The following is a 14,642-nucleotide window of genomic DNA, read 5'->3' as shown; positions in this document are numbered from 1 at the left end:
CCTGAAAAGAGAAAAGATATAACATACCTATAGTTTGTTAGGCAAATTTCCCATTATTCTAATCTATATTCAAGCTGTCTGTTCTGCAGATATTGGAGACTGAGAAATTGAGTCTCACTGCATCTCAAAGTTGAATTTGAATCTCAGGTAGTCCACACACTGACTTGAAACTTTGGGTAAGCCACTTAATCTGTTTCATGCCAAAGGCTTTTTTTCTCCTGTCTGTATTATATCATTTCCTTTTCCTATGTCTCTAGAGTTTCCTTTCTGTTAATATGAGCTCTGGGCATTAAAGAAAAAAAAAAAAAAAAAAAAAAAAAAAAGATGTGCACTTAGAAAATTTGACCTGGCAGCTTAAGTAATTTGCCCAAGGTCATTGAGTGAATCAGTGGTGAATATAAGTGTAAGAAGCTATAATTCCTCCTCTCATTTCCTGCCTGAACCATTAGATAGCTCCATCTGTTTTGATTCCATCATTAATATGAAGTCATATTTCTGTTTCTTAATAGAAATTAACTGATCCACTGACTAAAAGTAGAAGCTGAAAAAGAATCTCCATAGTTTTAAATGTAGTATTATTCCTCAGGTATGCAACTTTTAAGATGACCTATTATAATATAAATAAAAATTATGAATATTTTATAATGGTGATCTTTATCACAATAATAAAAGAAAAAAAAACAAAGTTCTCATTACCATGAGTATTTAATGAACCTTTTTAGGCTAAACATGAAGTTAAGCTCTTGATATTTTGATAACATGTCACCATGACATTTTTAAGTGATAAAGCGTTCATTAATGCCTGCCTACGTTCAAAGTAACACTACATTAACTTGATCCGATTAATGTTCCCACAATGCACAATGATACATTGATAATTACTGGCCACTCTTCTTAAGTGTTAACCAGCATATTATTATATAGTAAATGAATTGGATAGCCTCTGTAATGTCACTGTTCATTATTAGTTCAGTTAATTAAATGTGTGTCATATAAACCATTTGGTAATTCAGTTCTCTTGGATGTTATCAAATGCTTTTAATAAAATACATCCAAGAGGAATTAAATTATATTTAAATGCCTCAAATTGGTGGTACCTATTGCACAATACTAGGTAGAAAAAATATTACTGTTCAGTTTAGGGTTTTAGATGAAGACACTCTGTGGTTACCAACATCTAACTAGTTCCTGGGGGATAGGGAAGTGGCTCAGTCGGTAAAGTGCTTGCCGAGTAAGCGTGAGAAAGTGGGTTAAATTCTCTTAACTCAATCAGGAGCCAGGCAGGACATCCTGTGCCTGTAATGCCAGCTGGAGAGGCAGAGACAAGAAATGGAGACAAAGTGGTGATCCTTAGGCTCAGTGAGAGATATTATCTCAACAATAAGTTGGAGAGGAACTGAGTAAAACCCAAAATTAATTTTTGGCTTCCACAGGTGCATATTCTCTCTCTCTCTCTCTCTCACACACACACACACACTGCACAAGTGTACGCATTACTATCACTTATTCTTTCAACCTCATTTATAGATATTTATTTTTAACTAGTTTTTCTTTAATATATATACACATATATATTTGTATATATATATATATATATATAAAACTCTGGCAAAAATCTTTTAAATTGTATGATACATTTAGGTCATTGAAATTATTTAGCTTTATTTCTCGAAAAAGTTTATCCATATAATATGTTCTGTGAAAATTCTGCACCAATACTTTATTTGCCAGTTGCCTTTGAATGTTATATGAATATCAGTGGCAGATGAATGCAAACTTTCAAAGGAACAGCACACAAGGATTTATGTTATTCAAAATGGACTTCAAAATGGAGTTTAAAGTATGCAGACAGAATCTTACTACATTTGCATATATGAATCTAAAATAGACTTGGTCATATGAGGCCTGAGGAGGATATTTGGGCAATGTCAGAGGATAGCTGGTATCAAAAATCTGCCGTGTAAAGAAATTGCACTGGGTTTAGTAAGTTGCCAACAGAAAATAGACATCTATGTTGGGTTCCTCTGTGCCATATGTTTCCGTGGGTACATTGATGTTATAATTACATCCTTCTCCTGTTCTGGGAAACTAAATATCGATTGGATTAGTTTCAACAGGGACACTCAAGGCATGGGAGAGCTAGAGTTCAGAGCTCATTACTGTATGTCCCATTAGACCAGATGGAAGACCACAGGTCTTGTTATTACTCTAATGTGCCTCTGGCATCTCTTGACATAGGGACAGGCTGAAACAGCAGAGCCGATTTCCAATGACCGTAAGATAAATATTTTGAAGGGAAGAAAAAGTTCACAGCAATATTTTCCTGGTCTTCTATTGTAAACAATATACCACAAAGTTACCAAAATATTCATTGGAAAGAAAGACTATTCTTTTTGTGAATGTATGAGTTGTGTAATGTTCATTTTTTTTTTAATTATAAAATCAGTATTACTAACTCTTTACTTATTTATGCAAAAAATTATGTTTTATGTATTGCTATGGGTTATTCATAAAAGAGAGGCTACTCATGAAACATGAGTTTGTTACCAAAGGCCCGTGAAGAGTCTTTATTATTGTGCTAGGTGTTTCAATTATCCAAATGATCAGTTGTTTTTATACCCTATTATCCTTAAGGTTTTATGGTCCTTTCTTATCAGCCATGAGAGAAAGATAGTTCACACTGGGCCTGAAATCACACACAAACAGTGAATCTGAGCAGTAGCCCTGGAGGCTGAACTTCAATGACAATTTGACCAGGACACGAAATAAACTTAGGAAATGACAACTGGGTGGGAGGTTGTTCTATGAGTCTACTAAAGTGCAGTCCTTAGTCACATGATCTGAGAATCTGGATTTTTAGGACATTGAGCAAATTATTGTGATGCAGTCGAGAGATGGGAGATGGCTCTTCTATGCATGACATTCTAGGCTGTTTCAGATGCTGAACAATCAATTGAATGGCTCCCACTAACCAGAAGCTGTAAATTTATGTCAATTTTCTATGTATTCTATCTTTCCTCTTAAGGATAATCAGTACCTCCTTACAGTGAATTACTTCAGCCAGTATCTATTTTGCTTATAGAATGATTGAACCACAAAATAATAAAAGCAAACAAAAGAGACTGATTTCTTGTTTTCATGGACTATATAATTCCTTGGTCACAGGAGTGGAAATAATCACAGAACACACAGTATTTAATGGACATTGGGAAGAACCCTGAGGAAGTAGCAGTCAAGGGAAGCAAAATCCAAGCACAGTGAGCCGCTGGGAAACATAGACAGCCAAAAAACAAAACAAACAAACAAACAACAACAACAAAAAAAACTGTCAGGCACCTATCTCATCCTGCCAACTAGCACCCTCACTTGATGTTCAAACCATATTCCTCGTTCAAGAACTGTGCACTTAAGTAAATATGAAATGAATTGTAACTATCAGAAATTCTAGAAAAATGAACTAATAAATGTTTTATGAAAATAGAAATAATAAAAAAACAGCAGATGACAAAGACTATTGACTTTTGACTACACTTCACTTCTTTGAGACTTGAAGTTGGTCAATGAGTGTCTTTAGACTTAAATTTCATCATAAAACAAAACAAAAAAATTAAGTAAAACAAAAGCAAACCCCAAATCTGCTGGATTTTTGGGCACAGTTCGTTGTTAAAAATGCCATGCATAGCCCTAAGCAGAAGAGAAAATAAGAAAGGGGGAGGGAACTCAGCAAAACCAGCCAGAGTATCAGTGACATCACCACTCTGTCATACAATACAAGTCACATGATAACCAAACCCCGGTTTCCTACCCAGAAAATTACTACCATCTGTCACATACCCAGGTCACATAACACCCTCCTCTACCTTCAAAACATAGCACAGAGCACATATTAATTAACCTTTCTACAGTGGGACTGAACTTTCTTCTTTCACATTCCCACCCTCTCCTTGATATGGTGTTTATAAGGCTCGCGGGTAGAGCATGATTCAATGCAGCACATATACCTCCCAAATCCCTGTCCTATTTTTGGCCAAACCCTAGGAAGCATATAACTCATTGTCAAGCCAAAAAGTACAAAAGGTATAGAAGACAGGACTAGTTTTCTGTAACTTGACTTGTCTTGTAATTATCTCTTACTTAAAACCTCAGAGCAGACAATGTGCAGCATTCTTAAAGTTATGTGTGTGTATGTTTAAGTTTCAAAGGTATCTGCCTGCATTCTTAATTTTAGGATTGATGATGACTCGTGTATTATATTAATACATTCAAAAAATTTAAACGAGATTTGAAAGGATACTAATTCACACCAGGTGTGGATGATGGGGAATAAAGATAGTCCATATTATTGGTCTAGTGGTCTTCCACATTCACTTTTTATATTAATTACAGTATATTCACTTTCTATCCCAGCTGTAGCCCCTTCCTCCTCCTCCTTCCTCCTCCCAATCCCTCCTTCCCTTCTCTCTCATCTATGGCCCTCTCCAAGTTCACGGATAGGGGAAGTCCTCCTCCCCTTCCATCTGACTCTAGCTTATCTGGTCTCATCTGAAATGGCTGCCTTGTCCTCCTCTGTGGCCTGGCAAGGCTGCTGCCCCATCCAGGGGAGGCAGTCAAAGAGCTAGCCACTGAGTTCATGTCAGAGAAAAGATGATGAATCCTTACTCAGAAAGGCAAATGGGACAGACATTGGAAGAAGGAGAAAACAAGAAACAGGACAGGAGCCTACCACAGAGGGCCTCTGAAAGACTCTACCCAGCAGTGTATCAAAGCAAATAATGAGGCTCTTTCACATTCTAATCTTCACAGTCTGGAAGTCTAACCAGTAAATCTGCCTTGGGAAATCTTTCATCTCTTTATTTTCCAGTTTGAGGGATAGTACCCAAGCCTGTATGTAATATAAGTTTGTTGTTTTTTTTTTTTTTTCCCAATATGATTTGTTTGTCTTCAGGCATCACTGGCAATGACATGTATTACGATCTCAATGTTTTATTGAGTCCTGGGCTGTATTGTATTGCTTCCCACAACTAGCGAAAGTGGTTAACATTGGTGTGTTTTCTGAAGCTCACAACAGCAAATTCTTTATTAATTTTCCCACCTTGTCTATAACATTTTTTCTCTTGTTCTACTTGGTAAACAGCCAAAAAAGACTGTTTTTTTATCTGTTTTTAATGTCAAAAGCCCTAAGCTTTGATTCTTTTTTAATTTTGCTTTTGATATGCAAAAATGGGATTTCTACATTCTGAAACATTTCTCTTTCAAAATAATTTGTCCTTGTAAATCAAAACTCTAATCTTCGCACACTTCAATACTTAAATTCTGTTATTTTACTATATTCTTGGTCATTAAATATATTATTTCCGCTTTGAGATAATACACTAATAACATAATAGCTTAAGGTATGATTTTATAAGGACCATAGGGTGAAGATCAAAAAGAAATATATTTTTGTGCACATGCATTTATTTTTCATGTATGTGTGGTGAATACATGGATGCTTATGTGTGTTTGAGTGTACATTGTAGTTGATACAAGTGGAGTCCAGAGGTTTACACTAGATATTTCTAAATTATTTTGAAATTTTAATTTTATTTATGTATTTATTTATTACAGTTTATTCAATTTATATCCCCACTGCAGCCCACTTCTTGTCTCCTTCCACTCCCACCCACCTTACATCTCTCCACCTATGCCCTTTTCCTAGTCCCCTGATAGGGGAGGACCTCCTCCCCTTCTATCTGAACCTATATTATCAGGTCTCCTCAAGGCTGGCTGCATCATCTTCCTCTGTGGCCTGGCAAGGCTGAACCCCCCAGGTGAAAGTGTCTGCCACTGAGTTCATGTCAGAGACAGCTCCAGTACACCTTACTAGGTAACCCACTTTGAAACTGAACAGGGAGTCTAGGTCCTCTCCATGCAGGGTCCTTAGTTGGAGTATTGGTCTCTGCAGGCCCACCCCTTAACCCAGGTATTTTGGCTCTGTTGTTCTCCTTGTGGAGATCCTATCTCCTCCCAGTCTTTCTATCTCCCTCTTCTTCCATAAAGATTCTAGTACTTTGTCCAAAATTTGGGTATGGGTCTCAGTTAGAATTAAAAGTGGGGAAGAGCCTTGAGCTCACTGGCACAGAAGACAACTTCCTGAACAGAACACCAACAGCACAGGCTCTAAGATCAACAAATAATAAATGAGATCTCATGAAACTGAAAATCTTCTGTAAAGCAAAGGTCACTGCCATCAGTACAAAACGACAGCATACATATTCGGAAAGGATCTTCACCAACCCTATATCTGAGAGAGGGCTAATATCAAGAATATATAAAGAACTGAAGAAGTTAAACACCAAAAACCAAGTAATTCAATTAAAAAATGGTGTACAGAGCTAAACAGAGAATTTTCAACATAGGAATAACCAAAGGCAGAGAAACCTTAAAGAAATGTTCAACATCCTTAGTCATTCAAGAAATGCAAATCAAAATGACCCTGAGATTTCATCTCACACCCATCAGAATGGCTAATATAAAAAACTCAAGGGTTAATGTATGCAAGAGAAGATTTGGAGAAAGGGGAACCCTCCTGCATTGCTGGTAGGAATGTAAACTTGTACAACCACTTTGGAAATCAATTTGGTGCTTTCTCAGATAATTAGGAATAGTGCTACCTCAAGGCCCAGCTTACCACTCCTAGGCATATGCCTAAAAGATGCCCCACCATTCAGTAAGGACATTTGCTCAACTATGTTCTATGTTCGTAGCTGATTTATTTGTAATAGCCAGAATCTGGAAACAGCCTACATGTCCCTCAAAGGTGGAATGGATACAGAAAGTATGGTGCATTTACACAATGAAATACTACTCAGCAATTAAAAACAAGGAAATCATGAATTTTGCAGGCAAATGGTGGGAATGAGAAAAGGTCATCCTGAATAAGGTAACCCAGAAGCGGAAAGACACACAGGGTATATACTCACTCATGAGTGGATATTAGCCATATAATATAGGATAAACATTCTAAAATCTATAGTCTTAAAGAAGCTAAGCAACTAGGAGGACCCTAGGGAAGATGCTTAATTCTCAATTCAAAGGGCCAAAAGGATAGACATCGGAAATAGGAGAAGACAAGGAATAGGACAGGAACCTTCCACAGAGGACTTCTGAAAGACTCTACCCACCTGGGTATCGAAGGAGATACTGAGACACATAGCCAAACTTTGGGCAGAGTGCCAGTATCTTCTTTTATTGCTTCTCCACACTATTTTTTTGAGACTGAACCTAGAAGCTGCCACTACATTGATATTGCCAGTGCAGCTCTCAGGATGTGCTTGTCTTCATGCCCAGTCAACAGTGAGGGGACACAGATAGCTCCATACTTACTGTCTACTTTCAATAGCCTGAGACATTTCGTTGGATTTTTATGGTTCTTGAACTAGGCTAAACTGGAATACAAGATCTCAATACAGAAAATAATTTCAATACTAGCCAGCTTGTAAGCAAGAACTGCAGTTCCTATCAGTGATAGTTTACTACAAGTTTAAAAGCTAGGAGAATGGTGCTTAGAAGAAAGTAAGACATACCCTAACGTAGGTATGTTGGATTCTCAAATAGAATTTCTGAAAGTCAGATTAGCCCTATGCAGGCACTGTCCCTTCAGTGGATTATTGAAGCTCATTGTTTTCCCCAATGGTCTTACATCGGATATTAGTGGAATTTGATGTTACTACCTCATCACTCGGTCATTCATGAGGGTTGTCTTATTGATCACCAGGAGGATATAGGGTTGTAGGGTAGTTAACTTAAACAGTTTTGTTTGATATTCTCAGGTGATGTCTGGGGAATGTAGTAAGACCCTTCACAAGGTCATTTATGCAGACTTTAAGGCTGGGTCACGGTGATATTGATATAGACTATCTACATATTTTTTCTACGCCAGCAGCTTTTACAGCAAATGGTAATTGTGTAATTCTTTCTTCTTAGTGGACAGGAACTTTAATGAGACTCTGAATGGGGCTCCTTCTGTACCATGTTCCATAATCCCCATGTCTTTCTAGTCTGAATGACTCCCAATGCTGGAGTTAGAGACAGGAGCTGTCACACCTGGCTAGTACGTGGGCACTAGTGTTCTAAGAACAGTGGAGATGCTCATGTTTGTGCAATAAACACATTTAGAGTTTATCTCCCCAACCCCTCTTTTATGGTGCTCATATTTGTGATAGAGATCAAGTGAAGTGATTAGTGAGAAAAAGTAGTTTACATAAAAGTAATCATGAAGTGATTAAGCCGCAGGATCCACAGCCATCATTATTGATGAAGGGTTTGATTTTTTATTAGAAAAAAAACATGCTAGGGAACTGGGAGAGAATAAGGTTTTAAATTGTGCTCTTTCACTGAGTGAAGAACTTGTTGCCTGCTGTAGTATTAAACATTCAACCCTTGTGCTTGGGAGAAGGATCAGAGTATAAACTCTTGCTATGTAAGCGTAGAAGCAGAAATTCAGATGCCTTGCACCCAGTAAAATGCCAAGTGGGTATAGCAGCTTATCTGTAATCTTAGCACAAGGGAAGCAGAAACTAGGGAAATCTAGAGCAGATGGCTGGCTAGTCAGACCAAATTTTGAGTTCTGGGTCAACTGAGAGAACTCATCACATGACATAAGATGAAGAGCAAAAAAAAAGGAAATCTTTATATATGAAGCTCTTGTTTCCACACATGCTTCTCCTAGCCTCTCCTGCCAACCCCTGGCCTGGAATGGGGTCTGCCTGGAAAATGAGCATTCTCAGAATTATGCTTGTGGAGGCTTGAGCTGGAGCTACCTTTTGTACACAGATGGGAATAGCCCTTCCAGCCTCAGGTGATCCAGCAAGGGCTGAGCAGAAGCTACCCTTTCAGTTTCTAATCAGCTTCTCATACCTCAGAAATCCCTGTGACACCTGTACTCACACATGCATCCACAAACGCATTGATACACCTACACACATGGTAACTCCTAGATATCAAAGCACAAAAAGTATATTATTTCATTGGCCTCACACTGAAAAGGGGAAAAGGAGGGTGTTGGAATTAAAAATTCTGCTAATACATAGAAACTCCATGAGTGAGAGTGGTTTAGAACACTCGCGCTGTAGGCTGAGGCCAAGGCATGCAGCCTCACTGTTAACAAGGAAAGCAGGATGCCAGAATTTGCAGAATCTCTTGGAAGGAAGAGCCATAGTGTGTGGGAGGCAACTGATGAAGGTGCGGTATGTTGAAGGCTTTACTCTGACCCACTGCATAAGAAAGAAAAGCTAAGACCTCCCAAGGTAACATTCTTCATCTACAGCAAAGGGAAAGAAATGTGCCTAGCTTTTCAAGAAAAGAAGCAAAACCTTATGAAAGCACCATGGAGAAAAATAGAATAAACACAACACAAACGAAAATCAAAGAAGATAAAGTTATTTCCGCAGAGAGGAAAATCAGGCTACCATACCAGAGTCTACTGCCTGGGTGTTTTAGTAGTTAAAGTTCCCTTTGATGTGTTTCGTTCTTATTTCAAATATTATATTTCCATTTTCATTAAATCTTTTTGCAGTTTCTATAAAGATTTGCAACTTTCAGATAATACTATGCATAGATATTTAAGGAGAGGAACCTTGTATCTAATTAAGGATTTTTTTCTCACTGAAAAGAGGGTGAATCAGTTAATTAGTAACTAGGATCTAAAATAGATTTTAGCCTCTCCTGTATGCCAGAGAATATAAAGTACTGAATGACTTAAGTAAATAATGATACATAAAAAAATAGTTACATTAAAATAATTTAATGTTACACAGTTTACTTTAAAATCCCACTTCAGAGAATCCCCTTTAGAACTGGAATGTGCAGCAAACCTTGTCTGATGAAGCGCAGGGCATGGTGGCACCGTGGGCTCCTCTTTCCATCCCGAGCCGCTGTATTTTCAGTCTTTTTATGATAAGCTTTGAATAGACTTCGCTCATTCTTGAACCCTTGACCTCATATCCTGTAAGTGGATAAAGTATTAGCACATCAATATTTTATTGAAATCCTATAAGAAGCAACACATGCATTACATTTCTGGGATGAGAAAGAGGCCACCTGAGTAACAGGAATTAGCATTCTATTGGGTATGAGATGACATTTGGCGCTATGGGTCATTCTGCATATATCAAAATTTATTCAGTAATAGTATGGTGGAAGAATGTGGGTAGGAGATCAATAAATGATGCACTCTGTTCTGGCTAGAGGAGACTCAAATAAGATTCCATCAATTCTAATGAAGTGTACTCTCCTAATATGTCTCATTTGGCTCTAAAAACCAACACCTGAAATGCTAACATAAAGCATGGTGAAGCTGGAAGAGGTGCGATGACCTCCCTGGGAATAGCTTTGCATATCAGTGACTGAAGATGAGAAAGATGATATTTTTTATGCCAAGAGCTTTGTCATGGTTACAAGTTAGCTAAGTATAATGAAGGTAGAATAAACACCCACCCTTTCCTAGCAAATATTTTTCAGCTTTTCAAAAACAAATCCTTATTTTTTTCTAGCACAAAATGCTTTCCTAGAAATTTTGTGTGCCAAGAACTTTTAGATTCTAAAAAGGATTTCTTATTATTTTTTTTAAAACTCTGTACAGAAACAATAAATTGGAAGAAATCAGAAATTGGCTTTGAATGCTAAAGTGATGTTTATATTATAAACAATGGATTTGAGAACACTTGAGAGTAAGCGATAATTTTCATGTTCTAAATTTGATTGAGCTTGTATATACTGGAAAAAATAAAGAAAATACTTGATACTGTTAAGGCATGTCCTGTGTCTTCTTCATCTAAATCTTCACTTTTCAGGACTGTTAGGACACTCTCTTATAAAACATAAAGATCTATACATATCAATCATGAATATTCACTTTGAATTTTAACTCCAGGGGGGTGTCTTGTCAAACAGGAATATCTGGTGTCCCAATCAAGTTGTATAAGGAAAATAGCATTGTATGCATCTGAACTTGGGTCCATAGAAGGCATTAGAATAAGATTGTGAGCCCTAATATTAAAATTAGAAAACAGAAACAGCAGAGATAGCTGGTGGCCTTAAGAGTTGTAAGCAAGATATCAAGAAAATAAACTTGGTAGCCTAAAGGGGGTCTGGTGATTCTAATACAATGATTAAACCCTTGGGCGTTAAAGTAGGCCATGAAAGCATGAGAACACACGAAGATTTTGATTCCTTCAGTAACACACTTCACCCCCAACTCCTTCAAAACTGCCCAAAGCTTATATTAACCCAGTAAGTTATAATCAATTTAACATATGAATGATAAAAAAGGTGTATAGAGTCTGCCTATGTTGAACAAGAATGCTAATGATTCAAAAAATCTTTTGTAGCTGTTCATTAACACTACAATGGAGTGTTCAAGAGCAAACATGCAGAAGTCAGAGGACAATTAGGGGACTCAGTGGAGACCAGGAATTAAATCCAAGTTATCAGCCTTGGTAGTAAATGCCTTTACTTGATGAATGATGTTACTTAGCCCAAACACGAATAAATTTTAACCACAAATTACTGAATAACATTTCCAACTTTGACATTTTATGTGAACCCATCACCTAATTACCACAATGAACTGAAATTAGGTATAGAAAATAATGTTTTTTTTTTCCATATCTAATATCTTGGAGAGAACAATAAAGGCTACTTTTATACAAGCATTTAATTGGGCTTTCTCACAGCTTCACGGGTTTAGTCCATTATCATCTCAGTGGGGGACATGGCTGCAGCCAGGTATAATGCTGGAGAAGTAGCTGAGAGCTACTTCTTTATCTATAGGCAACAGGAAGAGTGGGTTCGGCTTCAAAACCACCTGTAACATACCTCCTCTAACAAGGCTACACCTACAACCAACAAGACATACCTACTCCAAAAATTCACATTCCTAATCCTCATTAAACAATTCTATAGCCTGGTAACTTAGCATTCAAATATATGAACTTATGTGGGTGGCTTCCATAGGTTCATATGCTTGAATACTTGGTTTCCAGTTGGAGGAACTGTTTCGAAGGATTAAAGAGGTATATGAAAGGCATATGCTACTGGGGACACGATTTTTATGTTTCAAGAGGCTTGTGTTGTTCTGAAACTCGCCCCCTCCCCTTTTCTTTCTACATAATGGTTGTGTCTCAATATTTGAACATTAAGCTACTCCTCTAATGACATGCCCATCTCCTGTGATATTATTCTCTGTCATGGACTTTAATCCTATGAATTGGTAAACTCTTCCTTTCATAAATTGCCTTGGTCATGGAGTTTCATTATAGCAATAGAAAAGTAAATGAGACAACTGAGTTGATGGGTGGTCAAAACTACAGTGACACTTTTAGTTTTAATGCCTCATGAACAGGTGCTTAAATTTCTGGTAGGTTGTAAAGGCAGACTTGGAAATGAAGTATGTATGTTTTTTTTTATTATTGAGAGTTTTTTTGGTATTAACATCTGTGAAAATGAAGAAAAGGAGTAGGGTTGACTAGCAGAAGAAGCTGAGGTGTCTGACATTCTCAATAGAAGTATCAGTAGACAATGGGAAATTTGGTTTTGAGGTGACTTTTCAGAAGTTTAGAAAACTGGGGCAAAAACTGGAGTTTTCTAATTGTATTATCAAGTACTTAGATGTGTTAGCTTCTAGGAAGAAGTGTGCCATAAATACTGTTTGTTTTATGTCAAGACACCTCTTCCAAGAAGCTCGGGGTCTTTTGAGGGCAAAAACACCATCCTTCACTCTAGAGGAGTGCCATGAAGTGCCCACCCTTTAAGCAAGATAATAAACTTGTCACAAGCTGCCCCACTCGTCTCTATAAGTCTAAATAATATAGGAACTCAGTTGTATTCTTGTATTCTTCTGTGTGTAATGTGGACTGTGGAAGCAGTGTTAATGAGTAGAAACACAAGTTTCTGGATGCATACATGTCTTTTATAATTTTTTTTTTTCACGTACACATTGTGCAATGGGATGATTAATAACATCAGTGTGGCTGGTGTTGATGTACAAAGTGCTCTACTTTTCTGGGCTTTTCAGAAGTCTCTTTAAGGAAGGCTCTCTGTGTCTGTATTCTAAATACCATAAAACCTTAATATTACTAATTTCTGGACTTAAAAATTTAGAGGAGCCAATCATCATTGTCATTGAATCCACACCTTCAGGCACTTCTATTTTTCTACAACATGGATTACTGGTGTATCACACAAAGTTCTCTTGACAAGAAATGTAATGCACTTAATGTTCTTTTGAATACGTTGTATCTATAAGCCAATTCCAACATTTTCTTCCACTCCTGTGAACCATAAGGTATCTATATGACCTCCAGATATTGATGTCAGGTGAAGAGCAATGAAAGAGAGTGCATTGCGGGGCCAACTATTTATGTATCTCATGGACAGCTTCCTGGACATGCTGTGACTTCTATTGTTATGTTTTCAATACTGGTCTTAAATTCACTCTGGATGGCCTTAATTCAAGTTTCTCAGAAGGAAGAGCGTTAGGTTCCAATATGTCAATTAGGGAAATCACAGGGGCAGGCAAATCAAAATGCATCAAACTCAAGAATTTTATTATTAAAATACCCCAGAAAGGTAGGAGGAATAGGTATGTTTAGTGGAAGTCCAAAGCATAAGGACTCCTCAGTGTTAAGAAATGAGAGACAAAGAGAGCAACAGGAGAAGCTATGAGATTCTATCCTTTCCTGGTCTGTGCCTATAACCAAGGCTTTGCCAAGTCTGATGGAAACTGAATTTCATCCTGAGTAGTTGTCATTTGAAGTGTTTGACTTCGGGAAGGAAGAACTATCAAATTATATAGGAAACACACAGTAAGTACAGAAGTTTTATTTAAACTAAAGATGATTGTGTTTGAACTACTTTGGTTAGGCCCCTAAATGGAAGCCATGTTCAACATGATAGACCAGGAAGAACCTCAATGACTGGGGTGTGTTGCTGCTGGTTCAGAACTGAGTTATCTTGAGCCACCTTGTTTCTTAAGTAACCTTTTATTGACCATTTCTTTGTGTGAGCAAATCGCCATGTGACTGTTAGGTAAAGCCTTTTCGAGTCTGAGAACAGACTTCTTCCTTCCACCAACCAAAAATTTAAGAATGTCAATAACAGATAGCATCTGGAGGCCAATAGCAGGAGTTTCTCTACTTTGCTGTTACCTACCCTACTGATACCACCACTAAGGTATTTTAATGTCATTGTGACTCATAATGTTTTTGTTCTGTTAGCATAAAAATGTCATGAAACTGTTAGCATGTTAGACTACGGCATGTGAGGTGACCTTAATCCTGACCATGGAAGCTTATAATTGCCACCAGAGTAAATAAACTCCTATTCTCTTTGAAGTGAGATTTGTACTTTTGCTTCAAGAACCCCAATGAGCTTCAGAGCCAAAATTGTTTGGAAATTGATGGTTAAAATCTTTTATTTTATTTTTTTAAGAAATTTGGTATTTATTGAAGGTACTAATAATTGAGGGGAAAATAAAGGAGATAATGTGGGAAAGATTCTAAAAAGTAAAGGATAAAATAAAGGAAAATACAAGGAATGAGTAATGAATAATAATTGAATAGTATAAAATAAATGAAGAAAAGTAAAAAGCAATCCTAAAGGCC

The sequence above is a fragment of the Psammomys obesus genome, unplaced genomic scaffold (genome assembly GCF_907164565.1).
Source record: "Psammomys obesus unplaced genomic scaffold, mPsaObe1.curated_primary_1811, whole genome shotgun sequence".
Classification (NCBI taxonomy): Eukaryota; Metazoa; Chordata; class Mammalia; order Rodentia; family Muridae; genus Psammomys; species Psammomys obesus.
This window is presented reverse-complemented; position numbering follows the sequence as displayed.